The following is a 12208-nucleotide window of genomic DNA, read 5'->3' as shown; positions in this document are numbered from 1 at the left end:
ATTTATCCTATAGCCCGTTTTTTTAACCAGTTATCCTGCATTGGCCGAGAAAATTCATCCCGATTTTCCGGCGTGGTTTCCCCCTTGTCAGTGATGCAGGACAGAGGGCCTGACAAGGACAGCTGTCTAGTCGTTTGGATGGCACGGAAAACCGAGGTCCCATGTACACATTGGCGTGCACGTAAAAGTTCCCTTGGCAGTTGGAACTCGACAGAAGAGTAGGCTGTAGCGCCGCTGCCCAGGCAAAATTTCCCTCAGCACACTGTATGGCATATGCCCGTCTTCATTAGCCCAGGTTAGGAGCAGAACAGTAGGACGTTAAACCCCATTTCATTTCGATGTGACTCGGGTCATTTTTACCTGAAATTGAGTGTTCCACAGAAAGCTTGTACAATTTGCTACCGGATGGTGTCATTGAAAAAGTGACTTAGATCGTTCTTCCCTGTGGCTCCTCGACGGATTTAATACAAATTTACTGGGTTAAAACTAGTGTGGGCTGCAGACCGATTGGATTTACCAATAGGCAGACTGCAGCGGAGAGCCCCGAGATATTTTGCGACGAGGGGGAAGGGGGTCTTCTAAGATTGAAGCGGCGGTGGCTTAGTGGATAAGATGCTGTAGGTGGACTGCAACCGAGAGCCTCAAGATCTGACAACGATGGGGCGGAGGTCTTTTAAGATTGGAGTTACGGTGGCTCGGTGGATAAGACGCTGGCTCGCTAGCCTTGAGGTCGCGTGTTCGATCCCTGCATTGGCCGAGAAAGTCAAGATTTTCCGGAGCGATTTCCTCACTTGTCAGTGGTGCAGGACGGAGGGCATGACAAGGACAGTTGTTTGGCTGGCACAAAAACCGAGGTGGGGTATAGTATACACATTGGGCGTAATTGAATTCTCTCAATCCCAAAAATAGTGACAATCGAGTGAAAATGGGTACTTCGGGCTACAACGCATGCGTCGAATGGATATATAAATATCTCATCCAACCATGCCGCCGAAACCCGTTCGTCGTGTTTAATTATGTCACAATTCTACTCACACCACGTCCGTCGCCAGGACTGAATTCCGCGTCACTCGATTGCAATTCTGTCAATTTGGGACGTTCCGGACTGTGAATCGAGCATCCCCATTGACATGCAGTTGAAATTCAATACGAGTAGGCCATGGTGCTGCTACCTTGGCAAAATTTCCCCTCATAGCACACTGTTGTATGCCCATATTCATTAGCCCAGTCGAACATTAAACCCCATTTCATTTCTTCCAAGGTGTATGACATTGGCAGTCAGTCTTGGCAGACTGCTGATGCTTGCCCAGCCGGATGTTTACTTTACGGAATATAATCACTGGTTCTCTTCCACTGTGTCGATCAACCGCTCTTATTGCGAATTCAGCTTGCGAAAAGCAGTTTTATGGACATGGTGTGATTATAAAAATGCGGCGACTGAACGTAGACAATGTCAGGCTCGATGCTGTTTCAGCGATATGTCTGTACCAAAAACCGCACGCTTACATGGAAAGCGGACCTAATAGCTGTTATATGAAACCGACAGGATATCTGTGCGAAAAGAACTATTTATAAAAATAATTGACTCACGAGATAAAGAGAATCGAGATCATCCACGCGACAATTCAGCATGGCAGCCATCTTGGATATTACAATTTCCCCATAAATTGGCATCATCTGGATTCTGAATCTACAGTAACAGACATAATAATACGCGGAAGTTGCAATGGCTATGCCTTTTTACGAGTGATTAAACTACCATGTAATTTTAAAATACCATTTTATAAAGTAGAAAACAATGTTTAGACATCGCAAACTATCATCATTTCCGATGTTTTGCTTTCATTTCCTGCCGTATAACCGAAGACACGTCATTTTGGAGGAATATTGAAGATATATAATCCATCAAATAATATTAGGTTGACTATACTTCCAGGTTTCTTGAACAGCTGCTTGACTACTAGAGATATTATCTCCCTTTATAGGCCAAGCGGTGCTGTGGTTTTGGGGATATAGTTTAGATCACCAATGGTAATTTGGGTGGGATAGGGATGACGTTGGACGGCGAAACTGTTAATTAGTTCCATGCTTATGTTTAACCCTAGTATGTTATGGCTGAATGGTTAGCACGAGCGCGCTGTAACATAACAGATTTATCTCTTATATAATACATCTTTAATATATGCTAAATATATGCTAATATATGCTAATATATGCTAAATATTGTTCTTGGAATCGTGGAAGCGTATATTTTACAACCCTCCTGCTACCGCCACTCCCCAGGAGGCCATACCTCTCCCCGAGTAGGCACTCTCCACAGTAGGCCACGTGGCCTCTTCCCACAGTAGGTCACATGACCTCTCCCCAGTAGGCCCAGACCTCTTCCCCAATATGTCCCACATCTCAGTAGTAGTTCCCTCCCTTCCCCGCCGTAGGCCCCACCCTTCCCTAGTATATACCCCTCCCCGCAGTAGGCCACCTATCCCCAGTAGGCTCTACTTGTGCCAAGTAGGCCCCGCATCCCTCCAGTAAGCTCTACCTCTCCCAGTCGACCCAGCCTGTCCAAAACTAAAGACAAACAAAATAAAAGAACATAGCAATACAACTAATCTGATTTTGACAATCAGGTCACATGGTATGTCAATGAAGTCAACATAAAAATAACACAAAAATGTTTAATTTAATCCCCAAGATTTTAACTCTTCCCAATATTAAAAAACGAACACAATAGGAATACAATAAAAAGTCCTGTTAGTGTGTTCCAAATCTTCCGCCTGATTTTATTAACAGCAGTAGAAACATACCAAGCATTAAATAGACAGTAGGCCACAAACACTGAAACATAAAACACGATGATTAAAACTTCTAACCTAACCTAACTTTTTATTCTATTAACCTATCGAAATCTTCATTTAGTCCACGGACTACTCTGCATCCCTGGAGACACGGTGGCTCAGCGAGTAACACGTTGGTTCGCTAACCTTGAGGTCCCGTGTTCGAGAAAGGTCTTCGGAATTTTCTGGCGTGGTTACCAATTGCCAATGGCGCCGGACAGAGGGTCTGACAAGGGAGAACATATATTCATTCAGATTGGATTAAAACTGAGGTCCCGTGTACACACTGGCGTGCACGTAAAAGATCCCTTGACAGTTGGAATATTATGTAAGAGTAGGCCGCAGTGCAGCTGTAGTGCAGCTGTCCTGGCAAACTTTCTCTATAATCCACTGCATGGCCCAGTCGGTACAGAACAGTAGGACGTTAAACCCCATTTCATTTTCTTTGACTGGTTGACCGGGTATCGAAATGATTCTATTTGTCGCCCGAAATGTTTTTCTTTTAGCCCATTTCATTTTAACCATAAAATAGTTTACCAAAAAAGAATTAAAATGCGACACCAAGGTCATCCATATTGTCATTGTTACAAAACCTTTTAATAATAGAGTTGATTCATTGCGGATTAGTTTAATCAATAACTTGAAAGCCGTTGGACATATTATTAAGCCCTAATTAACATATTCTCTTCAAAAAAAAGTAGGGGATATTGAATTGCAAATACCTATGCAGGTTGTGATATGATAAATAGTCATGGACACTTGACATGATTTGAGAGTATGTTCACAGAATGAAATGGGGCCGTCAGATAAGCCCCCCATATGAACTGTTTATGTTCATGTGCAGGCAATTGGCCTGTTATTAACATACACTGGTTACCTGTAATAAAAACAGCTGTGCATGTCCGCAGTTTTGTATTGTTTCTGAATATCCCCTACTTGTTTTGAAGAGTATATTTGTGAATTGTCTCTTACTTATGGCAGCCAAGAGCCACTCCTCTTTTTGTAGTGCCACAATTATACCCACGATAAGAATACCAAAAGTTAAAACTTGAAGTTCAGTCCCCATGTTCCAACCTTTTTCTGAAATCGATAATTTTATTCCAATAAGAATGTAACAACTTTGTAATACGAATAGTGATTGATTGACCCAACTTTTGATACTTCTAAAAGTCAAAGGTCAATTCTCTGAAAGAAGACAAAATATTTCCCACGTGCGCGCTGTATCATAAGGTCTGTTATTGAGTCAACTGGCGTAATTTCGATTCCCCGGTTGTACGTGACCAGGAGTAGGGTCGCCTGTCCAACCTCGTGGGTTTTCTCCGTGTCCTCCGGTTTCCCCCCACTGCTAAAGACGACTACGCACAAGCGAATTATTGAAATAACATTGAGCCACGTGTTAGTCAAGAAATAGAGAGCTATTACTACATCACATGGGAGCCACGTTGGCTAAGTGGGTAAGACGCTGGTTCGCTAGCTAGGATGTCGCGTGTTCGATCCTTGCATTGGCCGAGGAAGTGCATCGTTCTGATGGGACGAAAAACCGAGGACCCGTGTATATATTGGCGTGCACGTAAAAGATCTCTTGCCAGTTGGAATTCGATATAAGAGTGGGACATAGTGCCGTCTTAATTAGCCCAGTAGAAGCAGAACAGTAGGACGTTTAACCCCATTTCATTTCATTTCATTTCATATTCTACATCACATGGGAACTACGCTGGATAAATGGGTAGGACACGGGGTCGCTAGCCTGGAGGTCCCGTGTTCGATCCCTGCATTGGCCGAGAAAGTTCATCCAGATTCTCCGACGTGGTTTCACCTGGTCAGTGGTGCAGGACAGAGGGCCTGACAAGGATAGCTTTCTTGTCGTTCGGATGGGACGAAAAACCGAGTCCCCGTGTATACATTGGAGTGCAAGTAAAAGATCCATTGGCAGTTGGAATTCGATATAAGAGTAGGCCATAGTGCCACTGCCCTGGGCAAAACTTACCAAATAGCACACTGTATGGCGTATGCCCGTCTTCCTTAGCCCAGTTCATCTATATAAAATAATACTACATCTATATTAAATATTACCACATCTATGTTAATTATTACCACATCAACCACATCTATGTTAAATATTGGCACATTTATGTTAAATATTACCACATTTATGTCAAATATTACCACATCTATGTTAAATATTACTACATCTATATCAAATATTACCACACCTATGTTAAATATTACTACATCTATATTACAGTACATATTACTACTACATCTATATTAAATATTACCACATCTATGTTAAATATAACCACAACTATATTAAATATTACCACATCTCTATTAAATATAACCACAACTATATTAAATACTACTACTACATCTATATTAAATATTAAATTTTGATACAACTATATTAGATATTACCTTGTCCCTATTACTACATTTATATTTATTCAGATTTGTTGTTATTGCTACTTTGATTGGCCTACCTTTTGTTTCTTTACTTGAAAACATTACGAGAATATTCTTCGAAACGTCACATGAGATGTGCTGTCCTCAAAATAAACAAGTTTAAACTTATAGGCGTATATTTTCGATTCGCTGAAAATGAAAGTAAAAGTAGAAGGGGAAAACACGTGAACAGTTTAAATAGAAAATTGATGTTCGGTTAGATAATTATGGAAGCCTATAACTACCATTCATAATTTCTACTTTTCGCCTCTTCAGAACACGAAAGTCGAAAAGTAGAAAAGTCGAAAAGTCGACAGTACGACAGAACATAGGTCGCTAATAGCGCAGTGTGTTAATTTCCTAATTTCTACTTTTCGAGTTGCATTTTGGCTTGTATAGCGTGTTGGCGCCTTCTTACTGACATCAATAAATACAAAAATATGACTAAGTCGAAAGTCGACAAGACGGTATACAAGCCAAAATGCAAGTCGAAAAGTAGAAATTAAGAAAAAACGGGGGGCGCTATTATCGCGGTGTGTTATTTCTTAATTTCCTATTTTCGAGTTGATTTTGACTTGTATACCGTCTTGTCGCCTCACATTTTGTCGTAACTTCTACTTTTCGACTTTTTCGACTTTCGTGTTCTGAAGAGGCGAAAAGTAGAAATTATGAATGGTAGTTATAGGCTTCCATAGATAATAGGTCTTTTGTCCCTCAGTGTTAAATCCCACATCTTCAAGGACACAAAACCTCAATTTGAAGAGAGTTTGGTATGGGCGTAGTCAATCGTAGTCAGGTCACAATGACTATACGCTTTCATCCGGGAATTCCCCTATCGTTTTTCTATCCACCCCATAATCGTGTCGTGAGCAGTGAGCCTGGTATGGGCATGGTTATTAACATTTCACGCCGTATTCAGTCGTAGCGGGATCACAATGACCTTATACTTTCATCCGGGAATTCCCCTATCGTTTTCCATCCGCCCCATAATCGTGACTAGTGAGCACACCCAAACCCTTTTTATTGATTCAAGATCAAATATAGGGATATTTTGTTTCATATACGACCCCATTGGTAAATTGTGTGTGAAATAAGACCATTACGAAACTAAAGACAAACAAAATAAAAGAACATAACAATGCAACTAAATCTGATTTGACAATCAGGTCACATGGTATGTCAATGAAGTCAACATAAAAATAACACACAAATGTTTAATTTATTTACATTTTACTAACAAATCCCCACGATTTTAACTTTTCCCAGTACTGAAAAATGAACAAAAGGACCAACAGGAATACAATAATAATTACTGTCAGTGTGTTCCGAATCTTCCGTCTGACTTGACTAACAGTAGAAATATACCAAGCATTAACTAGACAGAAGGCCACAAACACTGAAAAAAATAAAACACAAACTAACGGACTACTCTGCATCCCTGGAGACACCGTGGCTCAGCGAGTAAGACGTAGGCTCACTAACCTTGAGGTCCCGTGTCCGAGAAATTTCTTCGGAATTTTCCGGCATGGTTACCCCTTGCCAGTGGTGCAGGACACATGGTCTGACAAGGGATAACGTAAAAGAACGTTTGACAGTTGGAATTCTATATGAGAGTAGGCCGTAGTAAAAGAACTCTTGGCAGTTGGAATACTATACAAGTCTGATTTCTTGATTGAAACTCTTGTGTGTGTGTGTGTGTGTGTGTGTGTGTGTGTAAAATAGGTGTAGTTTAATGGTCGTGCGCGAGGCATTAAGTAATATATTGATATTGCACGAGTGCGATAGTACGAGGGCTATATCTATATAATTAGTTTGTTCTTCTGGATGAAATATCTGGAATAACATTAGGATTCTAGTTTAAGAGATTGGCTTGTTTCATTGAATTGAGATTAATTTTAGTGGATAGATCACGATAGGGATGTTGTTCTTGGTTTAGAGAGCCGCGGTGGCTTAGTAAGATGTTGGTTTACTAACTCGAGGTCCCAGTGTTTTGCCGAGAGAATTCTTTAGGATTTTCCAGTGTGATTTCCCCCTTGTCAGTTGAGCAGGACAGGGTCTGGCAAGGGACAATGTATGGTCGTTTGTACGATTCTCAAGCTTAACAGCTGGAATTTGCAATAAAAGTACGCTGTAGTGCTGCTGTCTGGGCAAAATTTCCCTTATAACATGCTGTATGACATTAAAAATCCATAAGTGTACACATGTGTTGTTATTGATGTGTTCCCATTTGAATATTGTTCACAATATGAAGCAAAATAAATAAGATATTTTGTTATACGACAAACTAAGTGATGCGTTTTCCTTGGCGCTCAGTATATATGACTTGATAATATTCCTGAGAATTACTATAAAGTAATGGTGTAGTTATTAAGTTGGTACTATATGTGTCTCAAAATCCAATTAATGTATCATTTGAAGCCTGTGAGCCCATAAGCTTTAGGCTTCAGATGTCATAGAAATTATAAATTAGATCTTTTATCGATGCTTTGGGACATGATAACTTTGGTTCTAATTAACTTGGTGTATAGTTTCATCACATCAATACCTTCACTAAGTTTGATAATGAGCATTTTCAGCTCTGGGTAAGCAGAGCGATAAACATTTTGATTGTAATTGATTGATAAAGTCTGATTTCTGAAATAGATATTATAGGTAAAATTAATTATATTTATGATATATTCGTTAAAAAAGTATTAACATTAGTCTTACTTTGCTCTTATGTTTTGAAAAAAATTTCACAAGTTGATTTCCTTTATTTTGTTAATGTAGAATGGTAATGAACTGCTCTTTTCATTTTCTTTGTTTTATTTGTTTCGTTTGAATTTGATTTATCTGTTTAGTTTTTGATTGTTTAATTTTTGTTAATGAAGTTGATTCTTTTAAACTTCGTTTTTTTATTTTTGAACTCTACTTGGTGTAGGTGTTCATTAGGTAATACCTCGACAAAATACCTCAATATAGAGATTAGCCGGTTGATTTGTTGGATATAAACCTTTGAATAATAGCGCCTAACAGGCAGCTGTGTTTAATTATGTTCTCCTGATTTTGATTGTTTCTGTGTGTTTGAAGTATATGTTTGTGATATGCGCTTAGAAACACTTCACGTGTAATGAAGCGCTATATAAATCGAACAATAATAATAATAATAATATATTGTACAATGTCTTGCACCAGACCACTAAAGAACTTAAAATATAGACCCTACCCAGTCCCTGCTAGTCAATGAAATACGTCACGCGGGTTCAATATTTCTAATGGCATCAATAATGTACGCTTGGCACACTGTCCGTACTATCAAAGGATGACGTCACATCTGTATTTTAACTTGAATGACCGCTTCCACCGAGGTAATATCGCAGAAAAATTAAATCTCGTATTATCGGGTGAATCTTATAGTGTTCGACGTTCCACAAAAATCGACCCGACCAGTTAGTATGTCCTAACGTTACGGTCTTCGCCGATATAACTCTCCGTATCAAGGTCTCTACGTTATTTATAAATGTTTGATGTAGTGTGGAATAATACTACCCAAGTTCCGGTCATTTGTAACAGGTTGGAAGCCCCACATGCCCCCCCCCCTTTCGCACCCCCCCCATGGTTAAATCCCATTTCGTTTTGTTCATTTTAACCATAAAATAGTTTACCAAAAGGACAGTAAACATATTGTCATTGTTACAAAACCTTCTAGTGATACAGTTGATCCACTACGGATTAGTTTGATCAACAATTTGAAAGCAATTGGACATATTATTAAGCCCTAATTTACATATTTGTGAATCGTCTCTTGCTTATAACAGCCAATAGCCACTCTTTTTTCTTTAGTGCCACAATTATACCCACGATAAGAATACCAACAGTTAAAACTTCAAGTTCAGTCTTCATGTTCCAACCTTTTTCTGAAATCGATAATTTATTTCCAATAAGAATGTAACAACTTTTGTAATACGAATAGTGATCGATTGACCCAACTTTTAATACTTCTAAAAGTATTAAAGGTCAATTCTCTGAAAGAAGACAAAATATCTCCCACTTGGGGGGCTGGACGAATGATTAACACGTGCGCGCTGTATTATAAGGTCTGTCATTGAGTCAACTGGCGTAGTTTCAATTCCCCGGTTGTATGTGACCAGGAGTAGGGTCGCCTGTCCAACCTCGTGGGTTTTCTCCGAGTCCTCGGGTTTCCTCCCACGACTAAAGACCCTTACGCGCAAGCGAATTATTGGAATAACATTGAGCCACGTGTTAGTCCAGAAATGACCTAGTTTGTGTCGAGTGGACGTTACACCCCACTTCACCTCCCAAGTGCATCCTGATTTTCCGGCGTGGTTTCCCCTTGTCAGTGGTGCAGGACGGAGGGACTGACAAGGACAGCTGTTTGTTCGGATGGGACGAAAAACCGAGGACCCGTGTATATATTTGCGTGCACGTAAAAGATCTCTTGCCAGTTGGAATTCGATATAAGAGTAGGACATAGTGCCGCTGCCCGGGGATTATTTCCTTCATAGCACACTGTATGGCGTATGCCCGTCTTCATTAGCCAAGGTTAGGAGCAGAACAGTAGGACGTTAAACCCCATTTAAATTCATTGCATTTCATTTTCTACATCACATGGGAGCTACGGTGGCTAATTGAGTAGGACACTGACTCGCTAGCCTGGAGGTCGTGTGTTCGATCCTGCATTGGCCGAGAAAGTGCATCGGGATTTTCCGGCGTAGTTTCCCCTTGTCAGTGGTGCACAGTTCATCTATATAAAATAATACTACATCTATATTAAATATTACCACATCTATGTTAAATATTACGGCATCTAAGTTAAATATTGCTACATCATTCTATATTAAATATTACTACATCTACATGTATATTAAATATAACTACATCTATATTAAATATTACTACATCTACATGTATATTAAATATAACCACATCTATATTAAAGATACATTATAGGAGATTCGATAACGAGTTGGCAGTTCTCACTATAATAGTTAAAAACTAGATAACGTAAAGGCAATTTGCTGAAAATTTCATTCAAATTGATCCACTATGAACCGAGAACTAAGCGAATGACATTTCTGCCTAGCCTCGGTCATCATTACTAAAGTCAGTACGATAAACAGCATAGTCTCGATTATCCATTTAGTCATTTAATCGAGAAGGAAAGTTATGCAGTAAATCGGCTAACAATCCACTTAAGATCGCAGGCTAGCGATGCCATCTAGAGTTGATTATGGTCTGGATAAGTTAATTAATGTCTAATTAATAATTTAGATAATATTTCAGGCCTAAAGAAAGACCTGCAATAGACAGATTTAGCTCTTGCATAATGTATGTTTAAATATTACTTTGTATATTAAATATTACTACGTCTATATTAAATATTACTACATCTATAATACATATTGCATCAATATTAACTATTAATACACCTATATTAAAGATTCATTATGTAAGATTTAGATAAAAAGCTAGCCTGTCTTGCTATAATATTTCGAAAATAGATAAATGTAAAATGAATAATTTGAAAATTTCATTCAAATTACTCTATTGCGAGCGGAGATATTAACCTTTGAAGGTTTGATAAGACGTGTGCAATAATTCCAACCACCGTACTGGTTGTTCGAAGCTAAGTCTTGCCCCTCCATTTTTAGCTTAAATCAAAATATTGCTGAACTGTTCTAATCTATTTAATATCGGATCAATCCGATGCCACCGAGAGTTGATAATGGGCTGGATCAGTTAATTAATGTCTAATTAATAATTTAGAAAACATTTCAGACCAAAAGAAAGACCTGCAACAGGCAGATTTAGCTCTTACATAATGTATGTTTAAATATTAATACACCTATATTAAATATTAATACACCTATATTAAATATTAATACACCTATATTAAATATTAATACACCTATATTAAATATTAATACACCTATATCAAATATTAATACATCTATATCAAATATTAATACACCTATATCAAATATTAATACATCTATATCAAATATAAAATTTTGATACATCTATATTAGATATTACAACCATATCAGAGCCTCGTTTAACATGGTGACTAGGCGACGCCGCCGCCGCGCACTGGCCAAACTGTGCCACCTACTGAGCCCAAAAGTTGAAGACTGGGCGGCAACATATACATACGTTTTGAAAAACGCTGACAAGGTTTTTTCCATGTGCCAATACTATATCATGGTGCGTAGGTTTACAAAATCGTCTTTCTGATTGTTTTATGGGTATATTTCTGTCTGCGGGTCAGCCGCAGCAGTGTTTTGATCTCGATTTTACAGGGTATTAATCAATCCATGGTTTAAAAAGATGCCAAAACTAATAGTGTATCAAATCTCCGAAACTATTTTGAAGTGCTCAGAAATCGAGTCTAAGGAAGTCAATTTTCAAAATATTCTGGGCCCCCCAAATCCCCGCGCGGGCTCTCACCTGCGATGTTCGTGCGGCTCGCACCATCGGTGCTCGCGGGTCGGGCTTCGACAGACATTGCCGAGCACGACCAAATCCTTAGACGAGACTCTGAACCATATTAAATATTATTACTACATTTATAATTAATCAGATTTGTTGTTATTGCTACTTTGATTGACCTACCTTCTTCGAAACGTCACATGAGATGTGCTGTCCTCAAAATGAACAACGTTAATATTTATAGGCGTATACGTGTCGGGCTGCTGAAAATGAATGGAAAATGAAAGTAAAAGTAGAAGAGGAAAACACGTGAACAGTTTAAATAGAAAATTGATGTTCGGTTAGATAGTAGGGGAAGCGTGGGAGAGTTGGGTCACTTTGTAAACTTCACTATATTCCACAGTAGATACATATATAAGAGAAAGTTACTATATTTTAGGTCAATCAGGAACAACTCACCCTGACTTTTACTTAGTTTGTTTGAATTTGTGTGAAATGGGGTT

General features: G+C 38.9%; 1 long non-coding RNA gene across 2 annotated transcripts; it reads right to left on the bottom strand.

Moving 5' to 3' along the window:
- Positions 1-2661: 2661 nt before the first annotated feature.
- LOC126811046 (uncharacterized) lies at positions 2662-12093 on the bottom strand. 2 transcript variants are annotated; one of them, XR_008786238.1, is made up of 5 exons: positions 11889-12093; positions 5315-6672; positions 4822-4870; positions 3807-3914; positions 2662-2835 (listed from the first exon to the last, which is right to left on the bottom strand). It is a non-coding gene; the product is annotated as an uncharacterized LOC126811046 (long non-coding RNA). The 2 variants fall into 2 exon arrangements; XR_008786237.1 differs by lacking the exon at positions 4822-4870.
- Positions 12094-12208: the final 115 nt, after the last annotated feature.

Source organism: Patella vulgata, chromosome 2 (assembly GCF_932274485.2).
Source record: "Patella vulgata chromosome 2, xgPatVulg1.2, whole genome shotgun sequence".
In the NCBI taxonomy this organism is placed as follows: Eukaryota; Metazoa; Mollusca; class Gastropoda; family Patellidae; genus Patella; species Patella vulgata.
This window is presented reverse-complemented; position numbering and strand designations above follow the sequence as displayed.